This window comes from Sprattus sprattus, assembly GCF_963457725.1.
Source record: "Sprattus sprattus genome assembly, chromosome: 9".
Classification (NCBI taxonomy): Eukaryota; Metazoa; Chordata; class Actinopteri; order Clupeiformes; family Clupeidae; genus Sprattus; species Sprattus sprattus.
In genome coordinates this window covers 17,764,096-17,781,528 of record NC_137928.1, presented here as the reverse complement: position 1 = coordinate 17,781,528, position 17,433 = coordinate 17,764,096, and the positions used below count along the sequence as shown (strand labels likewise).

The 17,433-nt window shown below is 44.4% G+C and overlaps 1 protein-coding gene across 1 annotated transcript in view; it reads right to left on the bottom strand.

Annotated features, from left to right (window-relative positions):
* Window positions 1–13,482, bottom strand: part of sik3 (SIK family kinase 3) — a 40,368-nt gene extending 26,886 nt beyond the window's left edge. Inside the window, exon 1 of the mRNA XM_080844210.1 lies at window positions 13,215–13,482. The gene's annotated coding sequence lies outside the window, so the exon portion shown is untranslated. The remainder of the gene's footprint in view (window positions 1–13,214) is intronic.
* Between the last annotated feature and the right edge of the window lie 3,951 nt (window positions 13,483–17,433).

The following is a 17,433-nucleotide window of genomic DNA, read 5'->3' as shown; positions in this document are numbered from 1 at the left end:
AGCGGTTATTTCCTGCCGAGGAAAAGACACAGAGGCAAAAACTTTCAGCGACAGCAGATCACTGAGTCAGTCGTGACTGGCAGGTGAGCCAACACTGAGCCGTTCCTGAGGAGCTGCAGGGACAGTGCAACAAGCAGAATGTTTCTCTCAGCCTGTTTGGGAGATGTTTGCCCTCAGCGGTTTTGTTGTGTGGAGGTGAGATGCTTTGTGGGCAGGTTGCGGGAGAGTATGTTTGGCCCTGGGATGTGCACACTCAAGTGCCCGTGAGACTCAGGGCAAGGGGGCAAACTCAACTGCCCGTGAGGCAAGGGGCAAACTGGGCCTGAGGCACCACAAATGAGTCAAAATCAGTGACACACACGAATATACAAAATCCAGATTTACATTTAGGCCATTTTATAAAATGCAACTAAAAACGGACAGGCACAAACATTCAGATATGTAGCCACATAAAAATTGAAGGAAGAAAATGTCTTCTCTACAAATTTCAATCGTTTTTTTTTTTTTTTTTTTAAATATAAAGGATATAAGGAACACTTTTGACTTCAAGGAGTATAAGAAATCTCTAACTCGTCACAGTGCATATTGAATTGATGAGGCCAAGGCAAACAGAAGCTAGGTCTGAAAACACATTATTTCAGGTTGTTTCATCTCAGTTGTCTAAAACTCAGTGAAACTGCCACCACTAAGGACAAAAATAGAAGACCGATTGCTGCTTTTGAAAAAAATAAATAATAAAAAATAAAAATAAATAGGCTATGCTTTTCTTTTTGAGGGGTATTTTGTCTTACCAAGTTATGCTAATGCTTCATAGATGATTGTTTGTGAATGACTGCCTGCACTGTGTGATAACACTGTGGGTGATGTATCCCAATAGATTCAGATCACAAGGTACTCTGTGGTTCCCACGTCAAGCAGACTTGCCCCAACACTCCACCCTAGAGTCTGCATTCATGATGCTGTTCAAAAAAACACACAAATATGTTTTTGAAGCGCCTGGCTGTTTCATGCACGCTAACGACAGCCTTTTGTTTTCAGCCAGACAATCTCATTCACATCTCCCTGTGTAGAGCTCCTAATGAGACCGTACGGCACCAGCTGTAGTGAGCGGCTGCCACTCCGCTGAATCTCCAGAGGCCTTACGGGCGGCCGCCTGTGCCTCTTGCTGCTGTTTGCATACATGGAGTATAGCTGACGTTCATTTATATGGAGCACAGTTAGTGTACGCATATACGAAGCAAAGCTAGGTTATGTGTTAGGGCTGCAACAACTGATCATTCTTATTGACAAAAATCAACTATAGCAATAGTGGCCACTAATGAAATGGTCAATTAGTTGCTGACGTCACTATGCATATTGTTGCATGCCCGCATTAACTAGCCCATTAGACAAAGAAAGTATTTTTTTTGAAGATGCATTAAGTAGCTACAGTACATCACTTTGCTATAATGAGAGAAAACACACAAAAAAGGGGGCATATTCAGCATGAACGTAAAACATTTGCTCTTATGTCAAATTAAAAACTTACAGTTGAGCTTTACTGTATTAAAGGCCAAAGAGCTTGATTTTGGTATCATCTGACCACATTCTGTCTCCCAATCCTCCTTAGAATAATTCAAGTGTGCAATGGCAGACTTCAGATGGCCCTGTATGCGCCTCCTTGAGCAGGGGGACCTTGCGAGTGCTGCAGTACTTCAAAAAATGACGGCGTGGTGTGTTGCCAATGGTTTTCTCGGTGACTGTGGTCCCAGCTGCCTTGAGATCATTACCAAGCTCCCCCTTTGCAGTTCTGGGTTATTCTGCACCTTTCGAATGATCACTGATACAGCACGAGGGGATACCTTGCATGGAGCCCCAGACCTAGAGCGGTTAACATTTGTTTGGTGTTGCTTCCATTTACGAATAATCGCACCAATAGTTGTCTGCTTCTCACCAAGCTGCTTGCCAATGGTTTTGTAGCCCATTCCAGCCTTGTGCAGGTCTACAATCTTATCTCTGACGTCCTTGGACAACTCCTTGGTCTTGCCCATGGTGGTGAGGTTGAAGGTGTGAAGTATGATTCTTTGGACAGGTTTCTTTTATAAACGTCACCAGTTGAGATCAGGTGTACCTTGTTAGACCTAATGAGGACTAATCTGTGTGCTTCAATCTTGGGCACATAACTGGTCATTGTGAGCCAGAATTCTTGCTGTTTGCTTGGGGGTTCAAATACTTATTTTTTGCATCAAATGCAAAAAAAAGTCATAAATGTTTTTTTTGTTGATATTCTGTTTCTCACTGTTAAAATACACCTACCAATAAAATTCTAGATCACACATTTCTTTGCAAGTGACCAAACTTGCGAAATCGGTAGGGGTTCAAATACTTATTTTCCCCACTGTATGTACACCTTTATTTCTGATGACAGATTCAAGCTTCCTCAGCAAGATGGATACCAGTGTTGCACACATATATGGGAGATGTTCTGCCATTCTTCAGAGGCCATTTTTTTCCAGCTGCTCTTTGCTGAATGAGTTTTGTTGCGCAACCTTTCTACTGAATTCAAGTCAGGGGACATTAGTAAGAAATTGTTAACCACGTCTTAGACAGCATCAACTAACTAACAATCATTATGTTTAGTCATGAATACTTGTGAAATGTCACCAGGGAAGTCAGCAGCAGCACACTGCACACAGGGAAAGACTGTTTTTAAAACTACTTTTAGCAAATGCATCAGTTAATGTATTAATGTATTCAATACCATGTCAGTAGGTGTTGATTTATAACATCTGTTTAATGAGAAAGCATGGTAACTCGATTAATCAAACAAATAAAGGACAGATTAATCGATTATCAAAACATTCGTTAGTTGTGGCCCTAGTATACAAGCATGTAATTTAGCTACAATATGTCTGCATTAAGCATAGCTAGTGTCCACATACATGGAGCATAGCTATAGTATGTGTGGTGTGTAGCATAGCTAGTGTCCACATGCATGGAGCATAGCTATAGTATGTGTGGTGTGGAGCATAGCTAGTGTCCACATGCATGGAGCATAGCTATAGTATGTGTGGTGTGGAGCATAGCTATAGTATGTGTGGTGTGTAGCATAGCTAGTGTCCACATGCATGGAGCATAGCTATAGTATGTGTGGTGTGTAGCATAGCTAGTGTCCACATGCATGGAGCATAGCTATAGTATGTGTGGTGTGGAGCATAGCTATAGTATGTGTGGTGTGTAGCATAGCTAGTGTCCATATGGAGCATAGCTATAGTATGTGTGGTGTGTAGCATAGCTAGTGTCCACATGCATGGAGCATAGCTATAGTATGTGTGGTGTGGAGCATAGCTATAGTATGTGTGGTGTGTAGCATAGCTAGTGTCCATATGGAGCATAGCTATAGTATGTGTGGTGTGTAGCATAGCTAGTGTCCACATGCATGGAGCATAGCTATAGTATGTGTGGTGTGTAGCATAGCTAGTGTCCATATGGAGCATAGCTATAGTATGTGTGTTGTGTAGCATAGCTTGTGTCCATATATGGAGCATAGCTATCGCATGTGTGGTGTGTAGCTAGCATGCATATGGAGTGTAGCTATTGTATGAATACATGGAGTGTAGCTATCTATAAATCCAGAAATCTCTGTGTGTCTGTCTGTCTGTCTGTCTGTCAGTCAGTCTGTCTAGGATGTATCTCCCTGGCGTTAGTTACGTTAGTTATGAGATTACGCATGTAGCTTACGCATGTCATGAACCTGTGCATCCTTGATTTTGAAGATTTCTGAATTCATAGTTCGCGACATATTTGTATTTTATCGTTTGCCGTAGGCACTATGGGTAGTGAGGCACTATGGGTAGTGTAGTAATTCAGAGAAAGAGGGGCGGACCCGCGTGACGTGAATGATGTAATAGTCATAGAACAGTCGGCGTCATAGATGTTACCCCAGCTGATGCGTATGGGCCTGGCATGTAACCAACTGTCATTACCATGCTAAGAAGTATATTGTAGTATATTGTAGTTTGATGTATTTGTATAAGAGTTAGCTTTCTATTCAAAGTTGCTGGACTGCACTAGTATATGTTAAATCCATATTAAGTGTACCTTTTGTATGTATATATGGAGCGGTGACATGAGGAGCTCAGCAATGCCAGCAGCCTCTTCACATGGTGCTGCACTACTTGAGATAGGGCCAGAGAGCGCAACAGGAGACAGGAGTCTCTCCTTATAACACATCCACCCGCAAACACACACACACTCGCTATCTCTTACTTTCACTCTCTTTCTCTCACGCTCACGGTCTCACACACACCCACGCATACACACACACACACACACACACACACACACACACACACACACACACACACACACACACACAAATTATGTTGCATTACAAAACATGTCACAAAAAAAACAACCCCCCCCCCCCCCCCCCTTTTTAAAAAGATGAGAAAGTTGAGTAGACCCTGACACAGCACCACTCATGCCCATGCCCCACACAGGGTCTGACTGAGGAGCGGATGTGGCCCTGACTTGGTCCCAATCCGATGGGTCTGCGTCCAGTTCCATTGCAGAGGCTATCTGGGGCGTGTTCTGGGACCCACCAGGAGAAGAGTAAGTGGAAGACAGTTTAGCAGACAAGCCAATCATGAAGATACATACATATATGTGTAGTTATCTTGTTCAGAATCTTGTCTGGTCTTGCCTTTTGCCAGGCAGGCTGAAAGGAGTGACCACATGTCGGAAAGCGTGGCAGTAAAGATAGCATCACCAACTCCATGTGGGGTGTGTGGGGGATGTAAGGCGCAGAAAGGTTTCTTATCTTTATTACCGGACCAAAAGTGGAACACAGTGAACAGTGTACTTTCCGACAGAGAGGAGAAACGAAGAGGAGGGCATGGGAGGGAGGAGAGGAGAGATGAGATGGAAGGAAAAGAGAGAAGACTAGCGGAGAGAGGAGAAGAGAAGAGAGGAGAGAGGAGAGTTGCCAATGACTGCATGCCAGCCGGGCCGCACAAACACAAACAACAGCCCATGATGACTCAGCATGTGCCAAAAGCTGTGGTACGGTTTGTGGGCAAACACTGTTATCTAAAAGGCTACAGTATACGCACTCATGCTCATTTATAAGTGTGATTCTGTGAGTGTGTTTGTGTGTGCGTGTGTGTGTGTGTGTGTGTGTATGTGTGTGTGTGTGTGTATCTGACCACATTATGACAGCAGGGCTAATAGCTGCACGCGTAGGTGTTTCTGTGTGCGTACATGTACATTCATGGACATGGAACTACTGTGTGTGAGAATGCATCACACCTTGGAGTGAAATCTGCATGTGTTTGCGTGCGTGCGTGCGTGCGTGCGTGCGTGCGTGCGTGCGTGCGTGCGTGCGTGCGTGCGTGCGTGCGTGCGTGCGTGCGTGCGTGCGTGCGTGCGCGTGTGTGTATGTACACTTCACCACAAGGCAGTATCTGTGTTGAGATCAGCACTGACACCATCTAAATCCTACGGTGCACACCAACCAACAACCTCACAATGACTCTTTCTGCCCCTTATTCAAAAGCCACCGTTTAGAAACACAAGATTATCTGAAAGTAACATCAGACCACATAGTCCCATTGTCCCTTCTTGTCCAACACCGGCACCTCAATGGAACCCTGCCAAGCTGCCAACACCGAGACCATGTTACCTAGCCATCTAGTCCTCAGTTATGGGAACCGACCATGTTTCATCCACCTCCCAGCCCTACTGACCTGACCTGACTAAGCAGACGGCCATAATGCTCTCGGCTGGCTCAATTAGGGCGCAGAAGAGCAGCGGCTCCTGGAAGAGGATGGTATGGTAGGTGGGTGGGTGGGTAGGATGGGTCCCTCAGGAGAGGAGGCATGAGAAATGCTGCAGCGGGTGGAAGGCTGGATTGATCCGAGCCCCTGGAGTGAGAGAGATGGGGGGAGTTCACCAGCTCAGCAGCACTCTGTGATGACCGTCAGCCTGCCCTTCAGCTGCAGCTGAGCTAGGGGGATTTATCAACACGACTCTGAAAAGGAGTCAGAGACAGAGAAGAGAAAGGGAGAGGGGAGAGAGAGAGTAGAGAGAGAGAGAGAGAGAGTTAAACAGACAGATAGAAGGAGAGAGTGAGAGAGCTAGGGAGAGAGGAACAGAAGGGAGGGGTGGTTTAAGATGAAGAAAAGGAGGCCGTTGATGACAGAGTGAACGGAGATGAATGAAGAGAGAGGGAGACAGAGGGAGAGGAAAGAGTGACAGCAAAGGAGACCGAACGGGAGACAGGAGACTGAACGGGAAGATGATCTTCAGACAGAGAACAAAAGAGAAAAAAAACATAAAGGAGGATTGGGGAAGAGATCTGGAAACTGTATGGAAATACTAAGTGAGTCAGACAATCCTAAGACTCTCAGGTCCACGGGGGCTGCGTTTAATTGTACGTCTCTGCGGCGTCTTGCCAGTGAGAACATTTCTCTCTGATCTTCCTGAAACGGATGTGTCCAGTTCCTCCAGACTCCTCACTTAAGTCCCCTCACGCGATGACACTGCACTTTCCCCAATGTCATTAAAAACAACGGCAGAGAGGAGCAGCAATGCACAGCTACAAATGCATGCCAACAGTAAGGCCAGCCTCGGCTTCAGCAGTGCGAAACCAGTAAAGGGGGGGGGGGGGGGAGCTATGTGTTCTTTTACTGGGATCAAGCCCACTAACAGTCAGGTCCAGTGTGCACATATACACAAACACAATACAGCATCTTTTTTATACTTTCTTGACTGTTACACAAACACAAGAAACAGCAAACACTGTCATTATCATCATTATCTTACCCGCTAACACACACACACACACACACACACAGAGGGGGCTCTCCCATAATCACTGGCAGGCCTTAAACGAATCCACTATAGACCCCAGCGAGTTGCCAGCGGTCAGTCAGCACACTGTGCATGTTTGTGTGTGTGTGTGTGTGTGTGTACGCACACCATGTGTGACATTGAGCGTGTGTATGTGTGTGTGCATGTAAAGCGATCCCGGAGAGATGAGCACGTCTCCGTGGAAAAAGCATCACGCGCCTACAATGCTGCCACCCAATTTTCAAGGGGACCTGCGTCCCAGTGCTCTGCCTCTGCCTGTCTCTCTCGCTCTCTCGCTCTCTCGCTCTCCATCCACCGCCCGACCACTGGGACACAGGGGGGGAGAAGAAGTCACCATCCTAAATATAGCTGCTGATACAGAGGGGTAAGTGGCCAGATACCAGAGCCCCTTGCTGGAGAGCTGAAGCAGGGGCAGTTCCGGAGGTGGAGATGGGTGGGGGGGGGGGGGGGGGGGGGGTGGACTGGATTGATTCGGACAGAGGGAATGAAACCTAAGGGGTGATGGAAACCTGGAGAAAGTGGGTGAACTGCGCGTGCGTCGAGTTTAAGGCCACCTGCTCATCCTCCTCAGTCTTTGTGCTTTTGTGGTCTTTTGAACTTGAGAAGAAAGGCAGACGCCGCAGCGACGCATGTTAAGATCAGAGACAGACGGACGAGCTGCGAGTAGGGGAAACCAGGTCTGATTAAATCATGGCAAAGTGACGATACGCCGTCAAACGCAGGAGATAAATTACCTCACAAGGAGAGTCGCACGGCAATTAATGTGGCCACCATTTTACTGCGCCTGTAATGGTGTCATACTAACGCTTATCTAAGCACGAAAAATACACCAGAACGGACCGTGCTGGAACGACATCTAACACGCTCTGTCGTGATTAGGTGTGTGTGAAATGGAATTCTCACTTAAAACGTTAAACAAATGTCCACGGTCCTGATGAAAGGACAAGCTATCATCACGCTTTAGAGTTGGTCTGCTTGTCTTCAGAGAGCTGGGAACGTTATTAAACAAGTGCTTCCCAGCAACTCGGTTGTCTAACATTTGGAACAAAAAATGAATTGAATTACAATTCAGATGACTGAAGTCATAAAATATGCACAAGATCCAAAACACATACCAGTACCCCTTGCCCTAAGGCGAAAATGTTAGAAACAAATAAATAAATGAAATGCTTAATAGCATGGGCTGAGTGGTTGCCCCTGGAATCTTCTCCATATGAGGACACACACACTCACACACAAGAACAGTAACTAAGGGGTAATGAAATCAAGTCGAGCATTGAGACTACAACTTGCCAAATTACTTGAGGAAGTAAATGAAATCTCGGCACGACACGCAGCTCTGCCTGTTATCTAACTGCGCTTGTCAAGGCTGCTCTTCCCAGACACAAATCAAGAGTTCAAGAGAGGAGCAAGAACACACCCACCCACATAAACACATACATAACGAGAAAAGAAAAAAAAAAATATGGGTGTTTGCCACATGCGGAGAGGTGCTATGATGTAAACCCCTGGGACAAGCCGGGGCTTGAGTCAGGCGCCCTCACCGGTGCTTGCCCCGTCCTGACTGCCTCACTGCTGCTGGCTGCTCTCTGCCAACCATCCTGCTCACAAACTCACTCCCATCCCCAAACGCATAAAGGTAGCCTCACCGTGCTTGGCTGCCAGCTAGGCGCAACCCCGGCCTCAGCCAGCCATTACGCCAGGCTGCGGTAAGGTCACCAGGAGGGGGGGGTTGTAACGCGCCTGGGCACACACCACACACTCTCCCTCACTCCCTCCCCTCTGTCCTTCTCCTCTGCCCCAATCCCTGACACAGTCACCTTCTCCTTGATTGTGGAAAAGGACCATAGGGCACTGATTAAGTATGACTAATGCTGGCTGGAAAGGTGTTGATACGTGCATGCCTGAGTCTCTCTCACACTCTGTGTGTGTGTGTGTGAACTGCATCAGCAAACAGCTTAGGTGAGCCAGCCTAGTTAAATGCCCGGGAAAAAATGGCATTGGCTTTTACAGGCAGTGTGCCTCCACGTGACCGCATCCTCATTTCATAAAGGGACGATTTCTCTGTTTGTCATTGACAACAAGCTAGGCTAGGCAATGTCCTGGAAAAGAAAAACGCGACAGACACTTCGCAGCATGCTCGAGAGGGTTTGATGCCAATCTCGTGCTCTTTCTTCCCTAATCTTTTCTTTTTTCTTTTCAAATCGAAAAGTGACACAAGAATGAGAGGAAGACTCGAGTGTAGGGAGAAATAAAAATAGTGCTGGTCAAGGCCCCTTGATTCAGTATCATATCATTAGACATCAACGCTTCCTCTGTTGAGGCGGTTTACAAGAAGCAGGCCAACACCACCCTTCTCAGCCAGCACAAGCATGAAATGACCCTTCAATTGCACAAGTCGTCCTTGGTAGGACTTTGGATGCGCTTGCATGGATGAGGAAACAGCAGCCTTTTATTTACGCGAGTGCTGCTTCAAGGTTGGCTAGTGTGTAAGACTACAGGGTATAGGTGACTCTCCTCATTGCTCAACATTATTACTGTAAGTTTGTGTGTGTGTGTGTGTGTGTGTGTGTGTGTGTGTGTGTGTGTGTGTGTGTGTGTGTGCATCTATCTATAAATCCAGAAATCTCTGTGTGTCAGTCAGTCTGTCTAGGGCGTATCTCCCTGACGGTAGTTACGTTAGTTATGAGATTTCGCATGTAGCTTACGCATGTCATGAACCTGTGCATCCTTGATTTTGAAGATTTTTGAATTTATAGTTCGCGAGATATTTGTATTTTACCGTTTCCCATAGGAAACAATGGGTTATCGTTTCCCGTCCCGTCGGCACTATGGGTAGTGACGTCACAATCAAACAATATACGCGTATAAACTATCCTGCCTTCACTCAAAGTTTAGAATACCGTTGGATACGAGGTCCGCATTCAAATTCTTCTTGGTGAACAGATACAGACTTTTGCTCAGGTAATCTTAAGACAGTGATTGATTTGATCTATTCGTTTATTTTTAAGCTTCTTTATATTAAGTTTCAAAGTAATGTAGCTTACGCATGTCATGAACCTGTGCATCCTTGATTTTGAAGATTTTTGAATTCATAGTTGGCGAGATATTTGTATTTTAGCGTTTGCCGTAGCCTACAGTGCAAACCCATGTCACCGTTGTAGCGGTGTAGTCTACTCCACTCTTGCGTTGTGATTTTGATTGGCACCCAGCCTTTTGTTCACAGGTTTAATGAACACAGAGCAAAGGCGATCACACACAGTATCTTCCGAATGACAGCCTCTCCCAGCAAGGGTAAATGCAGACTGAGGTTTATAATATTGCAATAATGAGAAAACAAAGTAAACGAATTACAACAGATACATCGGGACAATTTTTTGTGAATGATGTCATAGTCATAGAACAGTCGTCATCATATATGTTACCCCCTACGGGCACTGCACTAGTGTAGGGTAATGACAGCCTATAAGTGATCATTGATCTCATGCCTGGCCACTGATGTATAGTTCAAAAGTGCAAGTCTATACCAAGACTATGGAAAGTATTTAAAATGTAAATGTGCAGCAGTGGTGCATATGCCCTGTTACATCCAGGAAGATTTATCTACAGCAGAAATCTGTGTGTAACTTACACTTGATTGTAAGAATACCTTGGGCAAACAACACCACAGCACAAAATGTGTCAATTGAATTGCTGACTGGATTACTGAGGCGTCAGACAAACGTTTTAGTGACATCATCAAAAATGTGTTCATGCTGTTACCCTGACATCACTCACAGTCTTGCCTCAAAAGGATATTAGGACTATGTAGTTGGTGACGGTCTCCAGTAGGCCTAACCATGGAATAAGGCCTCTCTATGCCACTTTGTGCAACCAGTGAATGAGAAAAAAAACACCATACCAAACATCCAAATTAAGTTAATCTCTCTAGGGAATTTGAAATTTGGTAAACTCTACCATTTGCAGAAAGTACAACGTAACGATCTGTTGCTGGCATGGCCTAGTTAATTTAGCCTATTGTTTAGCTGGCTAAGAAAGCATAGGGAATAGTGGCTAGGTGAAATGCATATCTGATGCCTTCTCTGCCAATGACCTCCGATTATACTTATTATACATCATACTCCTACAGTAGACCAACACCACTGCTGAGTAAAACTTACAGCAATAAGCTCTACACTACAAGCCTAAAATATTTTATAGGTAGCCTGTGTGTGCCCTTCATTCTAATCTAGTGGTGTACTTACATAACTCCCCTAAAAGGATGAATTATCATTATAATGTGGAGGTTTACTTACATAACTCCACTAAACGGATGAATATTCAGGTTCATAATAAAAACAGCCCCTTAAAAAACAAAATCAGAGTACTGTATTAGATGTATTCTTTTACACAACTTTTCGCAAAACAATTTAAACATTTTTTTTTTATCTCTAATGTCTACATTTCTGACTCCCATGCAATGCCCTAATAAGGGAGGTCTCTAAATGTCAAGACACCAACCAATGTGTTTCTGCCAACAACAATGACAGGGATTGTGCCCGGTCTTATCACTTTTACTTTCCGTAGCCTGCTTCTGGTTTATGTATGCACCTGGCCGGTCTCTCTCTCTCGGTCTCTCTCTGGCTCTCTCTGTCTCTCTCTCTCTCTCTCTCTCTCTCTCTCTCTCTCTCTCTCTCTCTCTCTCTCTCTCTCTCTCTCTCTCTCTCTCTCTCTCTCTCTCTCTCTCTCTCTAGTGTCACAGCAGTGTCAGGTGATGGAAGAGCCATGCAGATGTTTGCTCAGGACATCACGTCCCTGCCTCTTTCCCAGCCATGCAATCAAGCGCTTTCATAACACTAGCATGGCCATAACGAAACTGACACTGCATATAAGCCGTTAATTGATGTGTCGTTCACAAACAGCCCTAACCAGGGTCAGCACTATCAATACATGGACCACGTGTCTGACCCTGCTTTATCGGAGTGAAGCATCTCTCCAGAAACCTGTGTGTTGATTTGCCCCCACAACATTCGGAAAGAGACCTTAAATACAGGTGTCTGATTGTCTGCCTTCCAATGCCAGGGATTTCGAAGGTCTTATGAGAAAGAAGATTTGTCAGCTTAGTTAAACTGGCTTACAGCCTAGGGAAAGTCCTCCCAGGTGACCTCTAGTGATCCACCAGTCAATCATGTTACGAACCATACAGGCTTCTGTATACGTGTGCTACATTTCCTCTCAATCATTAAAAATAAGGTGACAGTCACGATACAACTGTTGTGTTTTCTTTTGTCATTCTGAGTGTGTACATAACTGCAGAATAGGAAAATCCCAAATATTGATAGAGACCTTTAGTTACTTACAGTAGGCTACACAAGTCCTCTGCCAACAGAACATCTGCCTACAAGACGCCCACACTTATGCAAAAATCATGCATACTAACATGGATATACGTCAATACGTGAGGAGAATTTTTCTTGATTATAGTATACATATGATTACTTTGTCGTTAGATACGCTGTATACACTTACAACACGACACCCACTCCCCAAAACGGGGGCTCACACACACATACGCGCGCACACACACACGCACACACACACACACACACACACACACACAGCAAAACAAGCACCGTGCCAAAGGGTAAAAGAAATGCTGACCGAAGCATTAACTCAGTAAAACGAAAAATGGTAAGTTCAACGTAACTGGATAGACAATGAAGTGCAGTGCATATTTGTCATCTTGCTATCAAGTACCACAACCAGCTAGCTAGCTAGCAAGCAAGCTAACAAATGTCCTGTCTGTTAACAAAACCACTTCTTGCGGGATGATCGGATCCCAAATCTAAAGACTAAAACACTTCCTTTCATTTTAAATGTCAAGATCAAGGCTATTGTTTATTCGTCATGTATATAGCACTGATTAACAAACTGATAAATGTCATGAATATCTTTCTAGTGATAACCAAGAACCATTTACAAATGAGCAAAGCCGTGGCGTTCATCCTGACGCTAGAACCGGACTCATCTATGCTAGCTAGCAAACCCTATTTTGTCTCCTCTCCCCGGCGCTACCCTTCTCTCAGTCCTTTGCGCAGACATGTCACCTAATTTCTCGCAATTATTGTAACACGGTTAAAAAAAACATAAGGTTTAGCGTTAGTAAGAATGCCGTTTTCTGTAATTTCATATTCCGAGTTTACACCCCCGCACTACGCAAAGCGACCAAGAGGGTTAGCCATAACCGCTCAATACAGCCCGAAGGCCCGATCTTCAGCCTAAGAAGAGACACCAGCTCGGCCCAACAATCAGATATGGATGCCTACAAAGCGATGACAACCTGGATATGATCGTTCTGTTTAACGCTTTCCATGTCTTCTTACCTTAGCTTTTGTGATGACATGTGTGGCTAGTTTAACGACGGCGAAATTCCCCTTGCCGATGGTCCGCTCGATTTCGTAGTAGCCCACTCGGGCTGGGGGGGGCCTGCTGCCTGAAGGGTGGCCAGGGTTAGTGATGCACCCCGTTGCCGGGGAAGGTCTACCGGGGTGGTTGACCCCGGGTGATGGCTGTGCTCGGTTCTGGGCGCTGATACCTGCGGCCGGTCGGCTAGAGTGCGTAATCCCGGCCGCAGCGGACCCAGCTGCACCTCCGCTTGACACGGCCGCCATCTTCTTGCCTCTCTGCGGGAACAACAAGCAGCCTTGCGCAGCGCGCACCGCGGGCACGCCCCCGCCTTGCGTCATATTACGTAGACCAGCCCTCCGCAGCGCCCTCCCTAGGATGTAACTATAGCAACTACTGGCGTAACAATGACTTCATCCCTTCGAAAACGCATATTGTCGTTGCCTTGGCGACCGATCCTCACTTCGTCACATCATCCAAAGAATAAAATACCTTTTATCATATACTGTACGTATTTCACTGGGTCTTAAAATATTTAGCTATATACTTTTGTATTTAACAGCGGTGACAATCCTTTGTGAAGTGCCTCTATCAGTGGAGAAAAAAACACCATGCATTACCATGACAACAAAAGTGTCCCTGCCTGCCTCCTCTCTTGCCCCTCACCCTAGGGAGCGCGCCCTGCTGGCAGGAATGTGAGCGACGTACACGCGCCTCTCATGCACACGCTGCAAATACAAAGGAAAAGGTTCAGGGTGGTATGGTAGCACCTGCAGTAAGCAACCTGAGAAACAAAACATCGTGCACTGATATACACATTTAGAGTAAAGACTGGCAGAATTATTTATTCAGAGATAACAAACTAGGCTATTTCATTTTCTTCAAACGTTGAAAGGTCGTTTTTGGCTGACAACCTGACCTTGAATAAATAACTGCCAAAAGACAATGCTGTATTTGTCATAGGCTATACTCTGCCAAGTCAGACAAATAAAAGTGTGTTTGCAGTTCTGGGGGTTGTGGTCTACATGTTATTATACTCTCCAGAGAAGTGGTTGCATGTTGTTTAAAAAGTTGCCTGGTTGACTGAATAATCCTGCTTGGAGCAACACCCCACCTGGACTCAGATTTACATTGTATAGGTACAAAACTAAGGTGACATTCCTTGTACTTAACCATCAAAAGTTTTTTTTTGGTTGAGGTTTATTATGTAGGCTATATGTAAGCACATACTAATAAACTAAATTCAGTGTCATTTTGCTAACATGGAACTTTTTTGTATTATGTTATATCTTATCTAAATTTCATAGTTTTTTACAAAGTAATTTCCACCACTGCCTAGGGTAGCTTTGCTTCAGCTCAACTTCTCTCAGCGTGTATTTGGTAGCTTGCAAAGTTACTCTCAAAGTAACTTCCCCAACACTGTGTTTGGCTATAGAGGCATTTAGGACTCAAATATAAGATGGCAATGCAGGCTATCCAGACCATAAACACATCTACAGATCCAGACTATAGTGGTTCGTAAGGTCAGTCACTCGGGAGTGACTATATAGCCCCGCATATTTCAAGCCTACCAAAGTTTCGCCCTGAAAACGGAGGTGTTTATAGCAAAACAACAAACAGACTGTGTAACAGAGTGGAGCTTGACTTCCGAAGGAGAGGGGAGTAATCAAGCACTGCACAGTGCACACAAGGTTGGAAGACGTGCGCACCATAAAAAAAAAAAACAACAACAACAATCTAACCTTCTTGGCTGTTTCAATAAAGCTTAAATCGTTCGAATTATGTTGATGCCAAAAAAAACATTCACTAATGTGACTATATAGCAACCCAGGCTAGATAGCCCTTACACCTGCGGTGAACTGACGGCCAAGTCTGCCAAGTGAAGGTCTCTCTCTCCCTCTCTCGGGTCAGTTAAGTTCAAATACTTGCTTTATTGATTTGAAACAGTAGGCTATTGCCAAAGAGCACGTGGGCAACAAAACACATACATAGCCTAGAGGGATACAATTAATACAAAAAATAAAAATGATTTCCTGTTTTGTCACGAATGTTATATTAAGATCTAGTTAGATAGCCTCCACCTTCCCAACCGACTAAAGCTGATCTCCCTTCAAAAAAGAAAAGAAGACAAAGAGCCTCAGGCAAACTTTACTTAGCCCCCGATCAAAAGCTAGAAACGTCCCCTAAGCGATAGGCGTATCCTGATTTGTGACCTATCTTGTTATGTGTAAACTACAGCTATCAAATAACTCGTATGACAAGTTAGCTTAATCAACCAGTCCGAGAATGAGTTGGTGAATATTTTAGCAGTTGTATCATCTCGTAACCCACGACTCTTTGGAGGACATCACGTTGTATGACCAAAACGAATAAACAGCGACATCTGCTGCACATTAAACGACTAGACTACAACCTCGTCGCTTGGTTGTATTGTTAAAGGCTATGGTGTCGGGAAAGTGCGCTAGAATTACCCCTCTCTTCTTTGCTTGCATCTTCCTCCTAACCATCATCACCGCCACCAGCGTACTCAGTGCTATGGAACTAAACAAGTGAAAAAAAAAAATCTGCATGATGGAAAATACAAATGGAAGGTTAAAACAAATCATCAAAACTACAACTTCAAAGCACTGAAATGGATTTAAAGCACACTCAAATATTTGTTTTCTTTATTTTCTCTCATACAAAAACCCTGGTTTGGTTTTAAACTAAAGAGGGTAAAAGGTGTGTCATCATCAGAACTATAGTTTTAAGATTTCCGGCTGTTTACTCATCTCCTTGGGGTTAATCTTTACACTGTGAGGAGAGCATTAACAGACATGTGAGAAATGTCATGCTGGTCATGTGCACACTGCACTTTGCACTGGGGGAAACAACACAGGCATACGCTGTGCTGCATCTAAATAACATGTCCCCTTCTTTTTGTGAACAAAGGAGAATTCAATAGAAAAACCGGTAAGATGATACAAATATTTCAATATTGTAATAAGTACAATTTCAAAGGGTAATGTTAATCAACCACTCATCCTAATCCATTTTATGATGGTATTGTTCTGCTTATATGATGGTAGACTTATATGATGGTAGACTTTTTTTCTCAATTCCATTTTTTTTTTTAGGATATAATGGATATAACCTTTAAAGTGTTGAAGTTCATGCTTCTCTCTTTGCCTTGGTGGACGAGTGACCAAGTTGCACTGGCCAGTCCATTCATCCTCTGTGAGTTGAACTTTCCACAAAAGCCTAGTGAGAATGAAAACACAGCAAGCCACAGCCTGCAAGTAAACTGCTCAGGGCTGGGCCTCGGGGCTGTGCCTTCAACCCTGCCCCCTCAGATTAAATCCCTGGATCTGAGTTATAACAACATCACTGAAATCAAGCGGTTTGACTTCACACACCACTTATGTCCTATCTCCCAGCTCATCCTCAGCCACAACTCCCTTGAAAAGATTGATGATGGGGCTTTTTCCAGCCTGCACGGACTACAAGAACTGAATCTCAGCAGCAACACTCTTGGGGTTGTGACAGAGGGAATGTTTCAGGGACTAAGGAACCTCAAAGTGCTTGATTTGAGACATAACCAACTACGATGGATCCACAAGATGGCATTTACTGACCTGACAAACTTGGAGGACTTGTGGCTTCAGAACAACAACCTTCGTACTGTCCCAGAAGGTAAGAGGTGACTAATATTTAGTGTTCCAGCTTTATACGACACCAAGTTGATCAAAAGATGTTTTGTGATGAGAGCATGAGTTGAAGTTATGAATTCCACAGTAGTAATTTAATATAGCCTATAGCTTTTTATTATCTCTCTAAACTCTATACTTATTAGAGTAAAATATATACAGAAAATAATCTTTTTTTGTCATTATTTCAGCCATTAACGTACTGACTGGACTGAAAACTTTGTCATTGGGAACCAATAGTCTTTCTCAGCTGCTGGCTAGAGATCTCAATAGCTGCCCAGATCTTAAGATACTACAACTGGAGGACAACCAGATCTCAACTTTGGCTGCTGAAGCATTCCGAAACCATGAAAATCTGAAGGTGATGTCATCTGAATATTACCAGATGAAGTGATGGGAATTGATGTTTGGCTCATGAATCTAGCGTAGATCCTACCTGCAAAAGTAAACAAAACTCAAAATGTAAACAATTTACAACTGCTGAGCACAAAGGCTTACAGACTAATGGCAA